The sequence below is a fragment of the Anguilla rostrata genome, chromosome 8 (assembly GCF_018555375.3).
Source record: "Anguilla rostrata isolate EN2019 chromosome 8, ASM1855537v3, whole genome shotgun sequence".
NCBI classification, from domain to species: Eukaryota; Metazoa; Chordata; class Actinopteri; order Anguilliformes; family Anguillidae; genus Anguilla; species Anguilla rostrata.
Window position 1 is genome coordinate 22,205,658 of NC_057940.1, and position 18,848 is coordinate 22,224,505.

The 18,848-nt window shown below is 36.5% G+C and overlaps 1 protein-coding gene and 1 long non-coding RNA gene across 2 annotated transcripts in view; both read right to left on the reverse strand.

The window, feature by feature from the left end:
* sntg1 (syntrophin, gamma 1) overlaps window positions 1-18,848 on the reverse strand; it is a 139,034-nt gene that overhangs the window by 104,853 nt on the left and 15,333 nt on the right. The gene's annotated exons all lie outside the window — the stretch shown is intronic.
* Window positions 16,765-18,519, reverse strand: LOC135260354 (uncharacterized). Its single transcript, XR_010331539.1, has 2 exons — window positions 18,355-18,519; window positions 16,765-17,857 (listed from the first exon to the last, which is right to left on the reverse strand). It is a non-coding gene; the product is annotated as an uncharacterized LOC135260354 (long non-coding RNA).

The window sequence follows — 18,848 nt, forward strand, 5'->3', positions numbered from 1 at the left end:
TTAAACAGGCATTTGCACATGGCCATTAAATTAAAAAGTCATTTATTCTCACTTTGAGTTCATAGCTACAAACAGAGTTTGAATGACCCACATTACTGAAATGCTTGCATCTCTGCGTGTTTCATTTGTTTGTGACCAAGCACTGTAAACCCATTGATTTTTTCTTCTATTTCATTTTATTTATTCATTCAGGCTTAATTTATGCATGGTACAGGAATTGAAACTGAAACTGGCTGTTAAAAAATACAATTGAAACTGGCTGTTAAAAAATCACAATACAGCACAAAATTGACAGTTTCATTAAATTATAATATAACCTCGGGGTATGTTACTTTTTTTTCTGAATGAATATTCATATTAAGGACTGTGTTTTTGCCTTTGAATGGTTGTGTGTCATACAATAAGGTCTATGGTGGAGGAATTTTCACACCATGATATTTGTTGTGTGTTTGCATCAGTCCACACTCAGTCTGTAAATTATGATATTACATTAATCTTCGCTGCAATTATGTATATGTTAATGTATTTGTAGATCTGATCGTTTACAGCGCCACTCATTCATAAAAAAATATTTTCTGTGCACATTCCAATATTAAATAAACATGACACAGCATATCCACACAAAGAGCAATGCTATTGTTTTGTTGATTTCTGATCAGTGGTAAATACCCTCAAGCAGCACACCTTGTTTGGAGTGTGGGAGGTTCTAATCTTTTCCTGTATGATCTTAAGGGGCTGATCGCTGATGGCGCCATGAGAGAAGCAGTTTCTTGAGGCTTTAAGAATAATTAAGTCTTGAAATTTGACCCTTTCCTTTGCCAGCAGCCAGTTTATTTTCTTTGCAGCAAAGTTGCTTTGGTGATACACCCTCTTCAGGTCCCAGGCCTTCCTTTCTTTTTTCACATCTGAAAGGCCTGTGCATGTGCAAGTTACTTTAAGTCATGACATAAGCCTTATCCAAGTTTCTGAAAGTGAGGTGGCGGTGGAGAAGAAGATGGTGCTGAAGGGGGGGGGGGGAGGGTTGGGGTGGGGTGGTGGAATACCATTTGTCTGTGCTGTGAGATTATTCTTCAGAATTAAAAGCCCTTCTGGTTGTGCTAGATTGTGTTCAACCCATTTTCACCAGCCATGTTACTGACCTACCACATCCTCTGTCCAAGCTTAAATTCTGCCATCCTCTGCCAATTTCAGAGATAGTATTGTGTCATCTGTTCATTTGTTATATTGTAAAATGTTGTTTTTTTATTATCTCACACAGTAAAATGTCCAGTATTAATTCAACTCGTTAATTCATCTCTCACAGATAACATATTTTGACAACACAAATTAGCTGCACTATGGAGTAGCTACCATACAATGTTCTCACACGCTGCATTCAGTGTAATGTCTGCCCAATTACTCTTGCCATCTATATGGAATCATTAATGTTGCTAAAAAATGCTATTTTCAATATCTCTTCACTTGACATTTTGTTTCTAGTGCTCAAGGGCGTCTCCTCAACAGAGGTGTGGGTGGGGTTGAGGAGTCTTATTTAATTACAAACATAGTCGAGAAGGGCTGCAAAATCCTGCATAGTATACCTTAACTTCAATAACTACAGAGCCCTCCAAAGCACGGCACCCAAGGTGAAAAAGATACCGCAATGTAGAAATCTGCACGCTCAGTTCTGCAATCCGTGCAATCGGTTTGCCGAATTTCTTACTCAGTTTTACAATCCGTACACTTTGTTTTACAATCTTTGTGCTCAGTTTTCCAGTGAGATCACTCGGGTTTGCAATAAATGGGTTTCCATTTGTAAATAAAGGGTTAATTTCAGGAAATTCAGACACACAAGTACCATAGATACAATTCACACTTGAGAAAACATGGTAAATATTAAAGTGATATGGCACAAGAACTTGTGGAAGCCCATATCTTGAATATTGGCATGGCTAGGGGGTATTGGTAGGCATTACTCAAAGTGGAGACCCTCAGCAAACCCCCTAGCTGGGCCAATATTCATGATATACTACAGGTTTGTGTGCCATATGGCTTTTATAAAATGGTGTCTATATGGCTTGTAATAATTCACCAAAGACAACCAACTACTTTAAAAATAATGTTTTAATAAATTGCACGGTGTGTCATTTTGCTGAATTACAAAACCGTATGTACGGATTACAAAACCGAGATTTTGGATTTCCACATTGTGATTTTTTTAGCTAGTGTCAGACCGTGCGCACAATTACAAATGACAAAACCCAACATATGGATTACAAAACAAAGAGTACAAATTTCCATGAGTTTTTTTTTTTTTTTTTTACCTAGGGTACCTTGGGGGGCTCTGTAAATAGCAACACTAAACAATATTCTTTTTTAAAATGCATTTCCACAAGCAGGAATTCTAGCTCACAGGCATAAATGACTTGTTCAAAAGCAATCTATTAGACAAGGGAGACAAGTTTTAACCCTACAACTAAAATACAGGCAATTATGAATGATGCATTAGGCCAGGCTTGTATAGCATTCACTCAGCCTGTCACATGTATTGTTCGACTAGTGAGAGACTCTTAAAGTAAACCCTGCCTCCCTCTCCATCAGTGCAGGCAATGTGCAGAAGCCATGGCCCAAATATGCAGTAGCTACCCAGGAAAAATGCAAGCTTAATAGTTTCAATTCTGGGTTCATAACTCAGATGCAGGAGTGAAGTCTTGCACACCATCTGCACTTTTGGGGCCATCGTTGCATTTGAATCGCTCTTTAAATACTGATACAGCAAGTGTTTGAATATAATATGCAAAACTCTTTCCAGCTTCTGTTCAGGTATGGTAGTCTGAGAATTTGCTTCATGCTAATTCAGGAGCCTTGTAAGACTTGACTTGAGCCGAACCTTATGAGACGTGCTCCTATTCTGAGCTCCAGGATTGTGCCAGATCCCCAATGACTGATACAAGCACATTACAGTGGGAATCAGAGAAACATTGTTGGGAGTTTTTCTGTGATGTTGAACTGACATTGTATGACTCCCTAGCACACATCAAAATTCATCCCTGGCAGCTACAGTATCCAGCTGCTCAATTCGCTTGCTCCTCTCAAATTAGCATTCATGTCATCAGTAAGGCACTTGCAGGAGAGTGTCGGAGAATTCAAAGCAGAGAGGGCATTCGATGAAAGACTGGTCTGCGTGTGACTGTTTAATGTTCTTGTTTAGCATATAAATTCATAAATATCTGTTGATGGAGCAGAGAAGCAGTAGTAGTATTTAGATGCCCTGCCACTAACTTGTTATGCTACCAAGGTGCATAAAGAAATAGGAGCGGAAAGATATTCCAGTCACACTTGATGTAAAAAGGAGCAGAGAAGCACACTGCGCATTGAATGAATGCCAGTGAAATATGCACTTTGAAGGAACTAGAATGAAAGTTTCAATAATAATAAATATAATCTTTTATGAGCTGAAAATGATATCAATGAACATGGGGACAATACATACAGGCACATTTCTTAAGAACCAAATTTTACCAAAGTGTATGTGTGTTTGTATGTGTACGTGTATATATACACTGTATATTCCCTCTCTAAGACAACTAAACTGTTCTTGTTTGCTGTTAGAATACTGTGTTGCACCTACTGTCCATGTGTATGCATGTATAATTAGTAAAGGTGCATTTGCATTTGGGTGGTTGGAATGCAGCAGATATAGCTAAGTATTAAGTAACCCTGTGTTAATTTCCTCATTTTTCATTCTTAACCCTTAATTCATTCTTAACTCATTTGATGTAAATTCTATTTGGTGTTTGTCCTGTCTGCCAATTAAGTGACATTCACTGTATGCGCTGTTCAAACCCTGCATCACAGGATGGTGCTTTAGCAGGGACGCTTGCCAGTGCAATCACTCTGAAGATCTAAGCACATCCAAAGATGTGTAAATAGGGATTCTAGTCACATGCATATTTGGAAGGTACAAATTGCTTATTTTTTTGGTGCTCTGGTGAGTATAATATGACTTGCTATTGTATGCACTGTATGTTTTTCTTCTCCCTTTTATCTCTAATGTACTAGAGCTTATCACTACCTGGCTGTGAGGTTTTAAGAGTATCTAGCTACTTCCCTCTTTGTGAATGGAGGGCTGGTACATTCTCAGACAGGCCATAGTGTGTATAAGGTAGGCTTTTTCAGTTTCACAGAATGGGATGTAGAGAGCGGAGCAAGTTAAAGTGAAACAAGTGAAAGTGAAGGAAACAAGTGTTGTTTTCATTGTATGAGACAGAATAAATAAATGTTTCTTTGTTAGCGTTTGTTTCTGTTTTCCTTTATTCCCAGTATCACTCTTATAAGTTTTTGTTTTTCACTATATAGTTTTTACTGAAACTCCACCTGCTGTAAAAAACAAACAAAAAAAACACAATTTTTCATCCTGTTTCATGTCCTGTGCCTCACTACTAGCTCCCTTGGCCTTGTGTTTTTGTTAAGTTACAGCATACATTTTAAGACGGTTATACATCTTGCATTATACACTGTCCATTATACCTAACAAATTTTAATAACTAATTTAATGTCTGTGTATCACTCCACCCATTGTTTATCAAAGTAAAAAAAAAAAAAAAATGAGAGAGAGAGATAAGGGACAAGCCTTATGTCCATTAACAGAAATTAATGCCCTGAAGTATCCACTAATCTCCAATCCTCATTTATATGCAAAAAAACAGTAATGGAGTGAAACGAAAACGAAAAAAAATATATACTTTCTGCTTCAGGGTTTCAAAGGTATTATCAGAGGAAATGAAGTGTATGCATTTAGAAGTTATTGTAATCATCATAATCACCATCATTAGATTCAACAAACGCCTTTGCATTCTATATCAAATATTTTTAGATTATCTTCATAATAACCACCTTCACTGGACTCAACAAACTGCATGGCATCCATGCTTTATTACCTCTTAAATTAATATTTTGGACAATTATAATATCACCTAAAACTTACTACAAAAATTTTCCTTACATTAAATGTAAAGGGGTTCTCATCCCTTTTTAAACAAATAGTCATTTTATGAGAAAGAGTTTGGTTTCTTGCCAACAGATCTTGAACATAAGGATTTGTCAGGGACCAGACCTCTCTTGAAGTTCACTGCTTTTTTTATCTGGGCGTTCAGCAGCAGATGCAGTAGAGTGCATTATGACAGCCTGGGGTGGGACACTCTCAGCTGATTTTCCCTTGTGCCACAAGTATGATGACCAATGACAGAGGTCAGCGCGGAATAACCGCCAGCTAACAGAGCCAAGCTCATTCCTCAGATCTTTGAACCAGGATGAAGAGTGTAATAACGCGTGCCGCTTTCCTCAGAACCACCCACATTCTGACTTTACTGTGACTGTAATGTAAACAGCACACCTTCTCTGACAAATTTATATGGTGTTTTACTTTAAATACCCGTGTTAAATATACAGGAAAATCAAATGCCCTCAAAACAATATCCACTCTTTGACAACAAAAGGTATATGCATGTTGAAAGCTGCAGAAGTTGAAAGCTCTTTATAGAAACTATAAAAGGCAACTATGATGCTTTCTCAATTTCATTATGTTATACCAAAGGGAGCAAAGACTTTAAAAAGGGCATTCAATAAACAAATAAAAGTCTATGATGCAACTGTGGAACTAAATGTATTTAAAGCAGTCTCCATCTGGAATTAAATGCAATTTTAGTAGAGAGTAGTTTCATTGTCTGTGTGTAGTCACTGACAGCCCTTAACAAGTTACACAATGATGCTATTTTATGTTTATTGCACAATACAACGTTGCTGCTATTGATTTTTAAATAGGATTTGTGCAATGCAAAACCAAAACAATTAACTTGGATTTGCCAAATGCTGCCACAAGTGGGTCCAAATGTGTAAAAATGTTTAATACAAGTTCATAAAAACAGATTTTTATTCACAAAGTCTTATATATAATTAAATATCCAATGATTGCCCCAAAAAATGTAAAGCTTTAAACAACTAAATATATGATATTACAATTCATTCAACTGTTTTTTTGTTTTTTTGTTGTCTGTGGATAATACTGAGGGATGATACGTTTGCAATCAATATTATTGATATATATATATATATATACACACCTGGGTGTACTATGGCTGGGTCTCAGTCCACCCCCACTCCAGTGGTATCATCCAACTAGCAGTAAATAAGTACACAATGCATGCAATATTATTGCCAGCTAAATTTACTTATCCTAATAGTAACTTGTAGGATGAAAATGAACATGCAGCAAGCTGACGATTTTCCAAAAAAAGGCTAGATGGTAGCTAGCCAGCTTGTTAAAACCACTGTCAGCATTGCTAGTAAGCTAGCAAACTAACTGTTCTAAATTATAGCTCCATCGCAGTAACATGTATTACCAAATACTTGTCATGTTCTTACAGGAGTCACTTCTGCCTTCAACACTGAGAGGCCACATAATGGCTAAATGCCTAGAATTGTTATACAGTGCAAAACACTGTTTTGCACATAGAAAAGGGCTGAAATTCTGAACAAAAATACGCTGAATAGAGCAGTGTGTGATAAGACTGCTAGAAGTGTTTAAATGTATTTTTTGGAATTTGAGGCTTTCATGATAATGGAGGATATAACTAAAGAGACAGGGATCAGTACAATGGAGACAGTGTTATAAACTTATTAGCAAAAGTAGGTCCAATGAGAGAATTCGGGGTCGCCCTTCATGACAACAAAATCCCCATGTCCAGGAATTCCAGGAACTGACCCATTTCATTCCTAGTGATGATATGTGGCTTGACATAAAACAAGCTTGCAGAGCTAGCCCTAGGGTTTTGGTGGCCCTAAACAGGAATATTGTTATGCCCCCAAAGTGCTCCAACATAAATCATGCCCACCACTTAAACTTGAATTGAGTGGCCAAGGGATGGTTGTGGCCCTAAAGGACTGCATAGAGCATTTGTGCCAACAACGAGCCTTGCAAGCTTGTCACCAACAGACCATTATTATGGGTGAATTCCCCTCTTAATTGGGACTAGGTAGCAAGGCAGGGAAGATATGAGACAGAATATTGTAGGAACTACCAGATCTGATGAAGAATAGATAAAATTATTGTTTTTTGGTGCGGGATGTTACTCATTTTATAAAATGGAAATCGACCCTGCATCAAATTTGGGACATAAGAAGAAACTTATGAAGCTATGTAAAAATATATACACTACCAAGAGAAATGAGTCAGAATATTGTCAAATGCTAAATGCTTAGAAACAAAGTCTTTGTGGATATTTTGTCCCCATTGGACACTCTGTAATACCACCTAATAAAAACACTGGAAACACACGCAAAATGGACATAGATAAAAGTGCACACGTTATGTGACTTGAAATAATTTATGAATCATTGGGTAGCATTGCTTTGGAATACCGCTTGTTCAATTTGTGTGAGCTAAGATAGCCAATATTGTCTCATGTAACTTGGCCTAATTTTGATATCAATAATTTTAATAGGAATTAATGGCTTATAGATAGTGCGTTGTATGTGTGAGTAACTTGGCATTTTTGTAGGTTGAATATGTGTTTGGCTTCAGATTAAATAAACAGTACAGTACAGATGAGCTAGATCATGCACTGAAATTGAGAATTTATCTTTTTTTTTTTTTTACTTCATAAGGAGTGGAATCTGCTCTTCTTTCGTTTATTGGTATTATTATTTTTTTTGCTTCATTTAGTTTGGAAAAGCAAAGAGTGTTACAGATAGAGATGAGACCATGGTGCATAATGTACCATAGCCTACCATGGTGAGGGTTTACACCCCCTACTGCATGGTGGGATTCAGTGTTTGGATTGAAGGCAGCCGCTCACCAGACTGTACCAGGCGTCTCACTAAAAAACATATTATATTTATTTATCATATTATATTGGTGCCAAAATTATTGTCACCTCTGTAAAAAGTACCACCTTCAGTAAAAAGTACTGAAAAAATTGTCAGTACTTTTTGCATCTTCCCTCCTTAAGAAAATAAAATATTGAGTCATCTTCTACAGTGTTTTATAAGATTAGAAAACATACTGTAGGAGATCATTCCTCCACATACTGTAGAATCTTTCAAAAAGTTCCTGTGGACCGCACTCTTCATCACAAACCACAAAGTTTGGTCCGTCCATCTGGTGACTGAGATGATCATTACAAAACAGTACTTTTACAGTCAGTCAATCTTATATTTGTGCTGATCAAGGGCTTAAAATGCTTCGGTGGAAAATGCATTGTTGTGGGAAATGTGTGCCAGCATGCATGCCCACACTGTATCCATATTTGGAATAACCCTTTCAGTGAGTTTTCATGGAAATCACATGGCCTTCCTTGCCACCACAAAAAAATATACTCTGTGATAAGTCTGAGAACGGCTCTTATGAACAAATTCATTTTCTCAGCTCTGTTGCACTGTAAGTACACTCCTACTGTGGGTGTTTTTTAAATTATTTTTTCATGGTTTAGTCTATTTTTAAGGATACTCTTACCCAGTATGGAAATTAGTTTCACAGTGCTGCATTATTTCTTTGTTAGAAAATGACTCTTGAATTTATCGTACAAAGATCTTATGTGTCTGGACAGATTCTCTCATAAAATTCTCATTTTCTGAGTAATATGCAAAGAAACAAATGTGAAATCAAAGTGAGATGCCAATGAGACAAATGGAACTAAGCTTTCAATGATAGATTTCTCAAAAGAATCTTTCCTATCTTCCAGGTAGAATGTTCATGAATGCAAATAAATAATGTGAATATGTTAATATGAAAAGATATATGTTCAGGGGTAATAATATAAATGTCAATGAATGTAACTGTAGTATTCAGTCTGGCGGAGAACCGGATTTGTCTATCACGCCTACCAATGGAGAAAGCACACAAACCTGGGTTACGTTAGCTAATCAGCCCACGTGCTTAAAGGTATGTTTTTCTCCACGGTACAGGTCAAGAGTACACACCGAGAGAGGAAGTCTTAGTTTTGTTAGACAGAGCACAAAAAAAGAACTGCTACTGAAAAGCTGGAGGAGCTGGTCAGCTGAAAAGTCGGCCAGCTCTGAGTGGCAAGTTGAAAAGTTTCCGCTCAGTTCTGCTTTCTTTTGTCTTTGTTGTTTCAGATTGTTGTGTTAGTTTATTGTTTTGCCCTGAGCCCATGAAGAGGAAAGGTGAAGGTGTTTATTTGATTTTGTGTTGGGTTGGGTGCGCTCTCTCTTTCTCCATGCGGCAACCAACGGTCCACTCCCTGAACTGCTGCATCTCCCTCCCGGAGGTTACACACCAGCTTATCACAGTAATATACACATTTTTTTGTTCAACTGATTGAACACCCAGTTTGAGAGCTATTTTGTATTAGTCTTATACTCAAAGTTTAACTACCAAAAACTGTTGCAGTTTTACGAAGCATATTAATAACAAAAGAAACTATTGAAATGAACGTATCCTAGATGATTAAAACAGAACAGAAAGTTGGCTTCACATTGCGATATCTCCACAATGTGTACTGCTACAAATGCCAGCAATAAGTTATATGTTTGAAAAATCAGGAAAAAAAAAGTTATTGTGTATGTCATTGTATGGAACATAGACCTTAAAAACCATCATGGTCTGTGTCCATGTTCACGCCTGTCACCAACTCCTTCGAGAACGTGGAGGTTTCATAAGGGAACATAACTACACATACATGTAAAGTAATTATCATGTTGAATGTCAAGTCCCTTTCATTAAGCAAGTAAAAAGCAGAAAAATATGACTGTCTTTTTGCAGATATATACACTGAGCTGAAAAACTGCTCACCCGTACTGATAAATGATACTAAGTTGCCATGGAGATTAAGGGGGGGCGGGGGGGCTATGAATGAGCTGCTGTTAAGGGTTACTTTGATAATTGGGGGGGAGGGGGGGGATTCTGTGAGGAATGCTAATTCTGCTCTCAATCATGATCTGGAGTGTTCACAATTAAATGACCTTGACCTGAACTAAGATTACTGCATTATGGAGTATAGTTGGGTTTTTTCAAATACTACTTGGTGCTTTTTATTTTTGGTTCTTCAGCTGAACAGTAATAATTTGTCTTTATGATCCATGTGAAAATCATAATTATATAGATATGAAACCATATGGAAAGGCTCCATTTTCCCCCTTTCTGAAACCAGCAATTAGCAGACAAGGGAAAGGTAAGCTCTCCATCTTCAGATAGCAACAATAATACATTTTTAATGGAAATCAATGTTAATAGATGCTTGATTTACTGAACCATACGGTAACATCGTACTACTGCATCATCTAATGAATTATGAAATGGAGCTACTCGACGAAGGAGCTGATTTTATTTGCCAAAGGGAAAACTGCAGTAGAGTTGGAACCTTGTATTATAGGCCTGATTTAGAGTTTTTGAGTACTTAGGATTTTACAGATAAAATAGTCCCTGCACAGCAAAGCACAAAATCATAATTTGAGCACCAGATTTCAATGGGAAAAATGCTAGAGATACAAGAAAATAAACTGTGTGCCATTCTGGAGAACAGTCACAAATCCCGACTCAATAAAGGCTTAGAAATACCCAAATGTCTCATGTATCTTGGTGATGTGAAACTATTAAAATATTAACATAATTTCATTGCAGATCAAATACACAACACTCCAGAGGACAGTTTTATAAAATGTTTTAAATGTGTGATTACAGCCTCCTTCCAATTGTTGACTTTGAAAGAACCAACCTATTTTTCTCAAGTATCTTGAGCTTCTACTTTTGTTTTTGAAAGGGTTGTAGCAGGGTACCTGATGTTTTATGGTGATATTTCAAGTTTAAGATGTTTACAGAGTAGCTATAAACATTCAAAATGTGAAGTGCTTTTTGTTATGATCTGTTTTAAAGCAACAGTTTAAAATAGTTTACAGAAATGTATATTATGTCACCAATTTCAGTTTACTCATTTCAGCAATATAATTCAAAGAAGGAAACAAGTAGAGCTCCTATTAATAGTGTAAGCTTTTAACTATTAAAGAATTATTGTGCATGGCACATATCAAGACCTGGGTAGATTTTAATAAAGAACTGTGTGTCCTTCCACCTTCAAATGGGGTTTTCATGCTGCTGAAATGCAAGACTAATGAGATTGATCACTACAAAACAAATGTCAAAATGTCAGCTACCAATCACCAAAAAGACCATTACTGGGTCCTCGTAAACAATTATGTTTGACCATTATCTCTGAGCCTATAGCGAGGAAATACAGTATACATCACAAACACTTTGTAAACCTAGGCTGTAAGAATCGTTATTTTTATCCAAACTGTAGAAGTAAAATGCTTTCTCAGAGTTTATTTTGATGCAATTTATTGTGCGACTATATATTCAGTCATGTCAATTCCAAAAGGGTCATACAGGCCATGCGTCCACCAATCATTATCTAACCCACTTATTCCTGGTCAGGGTCACAGAGGGCCTGAGCCTATCCCTGCATTCAATTGTAACCCAAAGTGCAAATTGTTTTATTTTATTTTACTAAGAAAGTGCTTAAATGGAACATAGCGCTTCCAAATACTGTGAGCTAATGCAAATGAAGATAATATACTAATAAGTAATGGCACATTTGTAATTACATTTAATTCAGAGGGCTTTCCATCCTGTATAACAATGAGTACTTAAACCATGCACTTTAATTGTTCAGGTATAATCCTGGTTTAAATCCATTTGATTGGATGGAATAATCCAGACTTACTAATGAAATACACAATGCACTCTGCATATAACGGGACAAAAAGCACAGAATTTGTATAACACGTACTGTAACACAACTTGACTGAACACCATGTGGCTATGGATTACATTTACCTCACATCCTATAGCATTAGTGGATGTATACGGTTGCGTTTGAGCTTCTTTGGGCCTCAGGCAAAAATATATATATATATTTAAAAATTAATTTATTTGTTTACATGGGTGGGGCCCTCAACACTATACATTTAATCATATTAAATTACATGTATTCCTAGAGTAATTTGTTCTGAACACGCATCAATTTGAAGTTTGTGATGATCTAAGGATGCATCTAAGGATTATACAGCAAGTGAATTTACCCTTTGCAATGAATCTATTTTTTACATATTTTGGTGAATGGAGGAATATAACAACACTATGTATGCAGTCAATGTAGCTATTCAACTAATTAAATCCTGTAGTCCTTTCTCAGAGCTGCCGTAAAGATTTTGAGCATATGGTATGTATAAAATGTTTTTGTGTGTAATAATGAACATGATGGAGACAAACAACAACACAGGCTAGCATTTAGTGGAAACTTCCTAAATTCAATAAAATAATGCACACATTTACACCAAACTGCTTAGCTAGTTCAGTGTTGATGTAACAAAATTGCCTGCAGATGTCAAATGTAGCTCATGCTAGCTAGTTATCCATCAGCCAAAAAGCTGCAAGTGAACTGAAGTTTTACAGCTCATAAGGAAAAGGAATGTTATTTTACAGAATGTTGGCATTGCCTTGAGAATCCATTTAATGTTGCTTGTGACTAACACATCTGAGGAGCGTTCATTTTACAAACTCACTGATAAAGAACAAAATGAGATCACCAGGGGACAAGAAAAGCAATCATACTTGCACGTCTAGAGAAAGTGACTTGATAAACACCCTGTATTTCAGTGACTTCTCAGCTCCATCGGTAGGTTACCCCTCTCTTGTTTCATTATAGCCCTGACCTACTTGGAATGTTATTGCCACATATTAATATTATTAGGCCTACAGACTACATTGGTCCTATAAGCAGGTGGTTTATCCGCTGTGTAGGCCTGCACCTATTGCTGCTGTCCGTTTTCATTTGGACCTGACTGCTGATTCTTATGGTATTTGATATTGTGCTGCTGATTCTATTGTTAGACTGTTGCTCCTCTTTCGTGCAAGTGTCTTGTAGTAGCAGTCATTTGTGAGTAAAAGATGTGAGTTGTTGATTTGGCTATATTTTTTCTGTAACTTTGGCAGCAGACCTAAACCTACCACTTATGCTTTTTTGTGCTAAATGTATTTTTTTCTTTTTTTCCACTAAATGCAAGTTTCTCACCTCATTTCCATATTGCATCAAAAGGAAGAATGCCATAAATCAAAAACCTTGGACTGGCAATTCTTTAGATTTCTGCATCGTTCAGGAAGGAGGTACAAATAAACCCCCAGGGCTGAAAGGTTCAACTGAACCCCAAGACAACAACAAAGGAACTGGTGAAGGAGTTGAAGGCATCAGGTACCAATGTATTTACATCCACCATTAAGAGAATCCTACATCGCCATGGCCTGAAAGGCTGTCGTGCATGGAAGCAGCCCCTACTCTAAGACCGGCATAAAAAACTGGTCAGATTAAACAAAAATTGAACTATTTGGCCATAATGATCAGCGCGATGTATGGAGGAAAAAGGGTGAGACTTTTATCCAAAGAACACCATCCCAATTGTGAAGTATGGCGGTGGCAGCATTATGTTGTGAGGGAGTTTTGCTGGAAAAGGGACTGGGGCATTTCCAAAAATAGATAGCATCATGAGGAAAGAGGATTATCTAGAAATAGTAAAGCAACACCAGCTAGAAAGTTAAAACTTGGGTCGCAACTGGGTCTTCCAGCAGGACAATGATCGACAGCATACCTCCAAAGTTGCAACAAAATGGCTTAAAGACAACATAGTGAACGTATTGGAGCGGTCATCACAAAGCCCTGACCTGAATCCCATAGGAAATTTGCAGACTGAACTGAAAACGCGCGTCCGAGCAAGGAGTCCCAGAAACCTGACCAGTTCTGTCAGGAAAAATGGGAAAAAATTCCAGCAAAGCACTGTGAGAAGCTTGTGGAAGGCTACCCCAAGCGTTTGATTCAAGTTAAGCAATTAAAAGGCAATGCCACCAAATACTAACAAAGTGTATGTAAACATTTGGCCCACTGAAAATCGGATATAGTACATAAAAGCTGAAATAAATCTGTCTCTTATGGAAATAAAGTAGATACCTTAACTGACTTAACAGGAAACAGGAAAATATATGCCAACATGAAATATGTGGAGTTGTGAAAAATGGAGTCTTTAGCCTAGCTGTTTGTAAACTTTCTGCCTCAACTGTATAATTGTTCTGACATACAATATCCAGCCTGACACTAATGTACTTTTTCTGATATATAGACAGGAGACTTTTTTTTTTTTTTTTAACTAACAAAATACCTTAGTTAGGTGCTGGGCCACCACAAGCTGCCAGAACAGCTTCAATGCACCTTGGCATAGATTCTACAATTATCTGGAACTCTACTGAAAGGATGGAACACCACTCTTCCAGAAGATATTCCCTCATTTAATGTTTTTATGATGGTGGTGGAGTGTGCTAACATGTCGGTCCAAAATCTCCCATAGGTGTTCAATTGTGTTGAGACCTAGTGGCTGCAAAGGCCACAGCATATTGTTCACATCGTTTTAATACACATCAAACCATTCAATGACCCCTCATGCCCTGTGGATGGGGGCATTGTCATCCTCTAAGAGAACTCCCATCAGGATAGAAAAAGCCCAAATCACATTTTTCCACATTTCTGTAGAACGGTGGCTATGGTTTTTGCACACTGAACTCTCAAATGTGCATTTGTCATATCAAATTATATTACAACGTTCAATACATATGTTTAGGAAAATTCACAAAGGGGAAGCCATATGGATGACAACTGTCAAATTAACTGCTGTGGCATTTCTACTTTTTAACTAGCCGACTGTAGCAACCTTGCAAATGGCAAATTTTTAGATTGTTTGCAACGTCTATAGATCACTTGCAGACCTAAAAACAATTAGGTCTATCATGAACACAGTAGCTCGTTAAAAACACTTTTTGTAATCCATTTAAAATATGACACATTTTCATTTATTTGCAATTAATGGTCAAGGAAAAATGACTGAATTCACACCTATGTGTTGCTTTGACCTACAATGTATCTGTGTTTGCATATGTGTAGGTGTATGCATGACTCTCTAGATTAAATAATCTTATGGTACATACTCATAACAAAAAAGTACACATTTTGAATGTAAGAAAATGCCAAGATACTCACACATACAAAGCACTGTCTAGAAGTCATTAATTAAAACTTGAAAAATTTAGGCCTACCGTTAAAAATACTGAGTATTACCGTTAAAAAATGAGTAACAACAAAATTAAGCAAGCTATATTCCATTGCAATGGTAAGTAATTTGGAATTTTTGTACGTTCAAATTGTTTTTGTTGAGATATAGTCTTACACATATTATGAAACACTTAGCTGAAAAAACACAGCCAGCCTGGTAAAGAAATATTACTGATACCTTCAAGGAAGACTAAAATAAATTGATTTGGAACAAGATTACTAAACTGACACCAAAGAACCTTCACATCTTGCTAAATGTTCAATAGTTCACTGGAGGTGCTTTAAAGTTATGACTGTATACATCCGTACCTCATGATTATATTACCATTATATGCCATTCAAATTCTAGCCCTTTCTCACATATATTGTTGCTTTAGCAGTATATATGGGATCATTTTCTTGCTATAGGATGAAGCGCTGTCCAACAAGTTTGGAGCATTTGCTTGAAACTGAGCAGGTAAAATTCTTCTGTACACTTCATAATTCATTCTGCGGCTGTTATCTGCAGTTACATCATCAATGAAGACAAGTGAGCCGGTACCTGTGGCAGCCATACATGCCCAAACCATAACACCTCCACCACCATTTCCACAAATGGGGGGGAGGGGGTGCTTTGAATCCTAGGCAGTTCCATTTGGCCTCCATGCTTTGCTCTTGCCATCCCTCTGATACAAATGAATCTTGGTCTCATCTATCCACAAGACCTTTTTCCAGAACTCTGCGGGCTCATGTAGGTGCTTCTTAGCAAACTGCCACCTGGCCATCCTGTTTTTGCAGCTAACCAGTGGTTTGCATCTTGCAGTGTAGCTTCTGTAGTTCTATTTATGAAGTCTTCTGCAGACAGTAGTCACCAACACCATCCATCTATGCCTCCTGAATAGTGTTTCTGATCTATCAAACAGGTGTTTTGGGATTTTTCTTCATTATGGTGGGAATTATTTGGACATCAACTGTAGAGGTCTTCCTTGGCCTACCAGGTGAATTCTGAGCTCACTTTCTTAATATTGTTCCAAACAGTTGATTTTGCTAAATGTAAGATTTGGCTCTCTTATACCTGTACTAAAAAGCAACTGAACACATCTGACTCATCAGAAACACTTTTGAAGCCATTCATCAATAAGTGCACAAAATACCTTAAAAAGCTGACAAGTGGAACTTTACCCACATTGAATTGTTTGATTACAAATCTAAAATTGTAGAGTGCAGTCCTAAACCAAGAAAAAAAGTATTTGTCCCAAGAAATATGGAGCTGACTGTATGTGAGTGCATATTTAATTCACATATATAATTCAACAGAATGAATAATGAAACTTCCTTTTCTAATTGACAAAAGCATTAACCCCCCAGAGGCAATTCCAGCTCTTAGTCTTTGGCCTGTATTTGACTCCATCTACCTTGTCCTTGATGGAAACAAGGGTTAACGTATTGTTAACATGTTCAGTGATTTCTCAAGAAAAAACGTTGCCAGAATTAGGCTGAGAATACAAAATACTTATCAATTAAGACATTTTCTGGTTTCTATTTTTTTATATAATTCTGAAGATTAAATACTCTACTTAAATAATCGAAATACTTTTCAACATTACAGAGAATTACTTGTATAAGAAAAGAAAAAAACCCATGTAAATATACTTTAATTTGACTTTTCAACACAGCAAAATAAGAAATAATCATTGGAGTGAATTGTGAAGGAACTGAATTTATATTGAACAAAGACTGGTGGGGGTACCAAAGGTGGGGTGCCCACTTCTAATTCTATGCTCCACTACATGTACCCAAAGTGTGTTTGTTGAAAAGTAATAATCAAGACAATTTGGCCATAAGAATGTGTCTCCATGAGAGGTTTTGTGTTATACTTGTTTTCAGTACCACACAAAACATACAAGAAAAGTGTGCTATCCAGTGTCACTTTAAACACAACCAGTACCATAGTACAACATTTTACCTGAACCTAAATTGAATGAAGTTTATTGCAACCATACATATTCTGAATGCACACTGGAATTGTCACTTTTTTTGCCACAAGAAGGAAATGACTCTCCCAGGACAAAGGTTTTCAATCAAATTGATTGAGTCCATCTCCCCCATCATTTGCACAGCTTCCTGTTTAAACACACATTTTAACTCAAATTTCAGAAATGTACCTTGGGTGCAGAGTAAGAAACCCAGGTAGATAACAAACCGCCATCCACATTTGGTGAAGAAATCAGAAAAAACTATTTAAAGCTAGATAACTTTAATCTCATTTTAGATTAATAATAAGCAGGTATCAGACTAGTATGTGCCCAATGTGTCTTGAGAAACTTTGAAAGTATGCAAAAATAAATTGTGGTGGTTATCAGCTTTTACCGTGTTCCACTTCGCCTTTGTTGTTGTGCGCAACAAAACAAAATTCTCAAAATTTTAATTTGAAATAAAACTGAGATCTATAAACAAAATATTACAAAATGCAACACTTAAGAGTCCAAAAAATTATAATAAACGTGATCAGAATGAATTAAGGCCTCTTGTTTGTTTTCCTGTTTTTTCATGAGTGCACTGAAGTTCATACTACCCCTTCTTCCTTTCTTTCATATGGAATCGTCCACACAGTGGTTTCGCTGATGATGAAGATGTCAAAGATGACATTAGTTGATTAGTTAATCAGCAGTAGATTGATGATGACTTGAGCAGCAACAATTCAGCCTGAGGATTACACTAAAAAAACCAGTCTGCACAGAATGTGCAGAGTAATTACTCAACCGCATTACACGGATTATCATAAATAACTATGTTTCAGTAAGAAATACCAGTTCTACAATATATATTTATCCCAAACCACATTGCATAAACTATGTACATGAATTGCAATTCACTTACATCAGCTACCTCAGAATTGGCCCGATTAGCCTGTATTAGCTACAATAGGTCTCACCAACTGATAGCATTTTCAATGGCGCAATAGGGAAATAATGCACAAAGCAACACGTTGCACTAAATTAGCTAGGCATGATAGCCAGTAGCCTAGAATTCTCTGACCATGCAATTCAACAGAACAAAGTATTTAGTTCAATACTTGTAAACTCAAAAGATGAAAAGCTTATCCCGACTGTTTTTTTCTTATTCTTGTTTTTTTTTGTCTAAGAGAAATCAATAAATGTGTATTTATCACTCAATATTAACCAACAACTAGCCGGCTAATAACATATGGTAGCTAAAGCTAACTCACCAGAATATCCTAAATGCGCGCAATGTTTGGATAAAATTAACACGGGCGTTATTCGGCAAAAATGTTCCTCTCTCCTTCGGCAAGGATTTCCCGCTTTAGTTTATCTTTATTTTCTACTTTTCCAAACTTATCTTCTCGATCTGTTCTGAAGTTCCGCTATCTGCGTTCTGGAACTCTCTCTTATTATTATTATTATTATTATTATTATTATTATTATATTGTATTATTATTAAGTATTATAAGTATTATTATTGTTATTATTATTATTATTATTATTATTATTATTATTATTATATGCGCTTACCATTGTAAATAACATTCATTTACTTATATGATTTTTGTGTGCAAAAATCTGGAATATGAAATACTTGTTTCTATTTGGAAAAATTATACATTTATCCAAAATGTTGATGGAAAATATTTTTATTTTTATTTTTGGACAAAAATACATATGTCAGAGCGTTTCAGTCAAAACAGAAGTTGGTTTTCTCTGC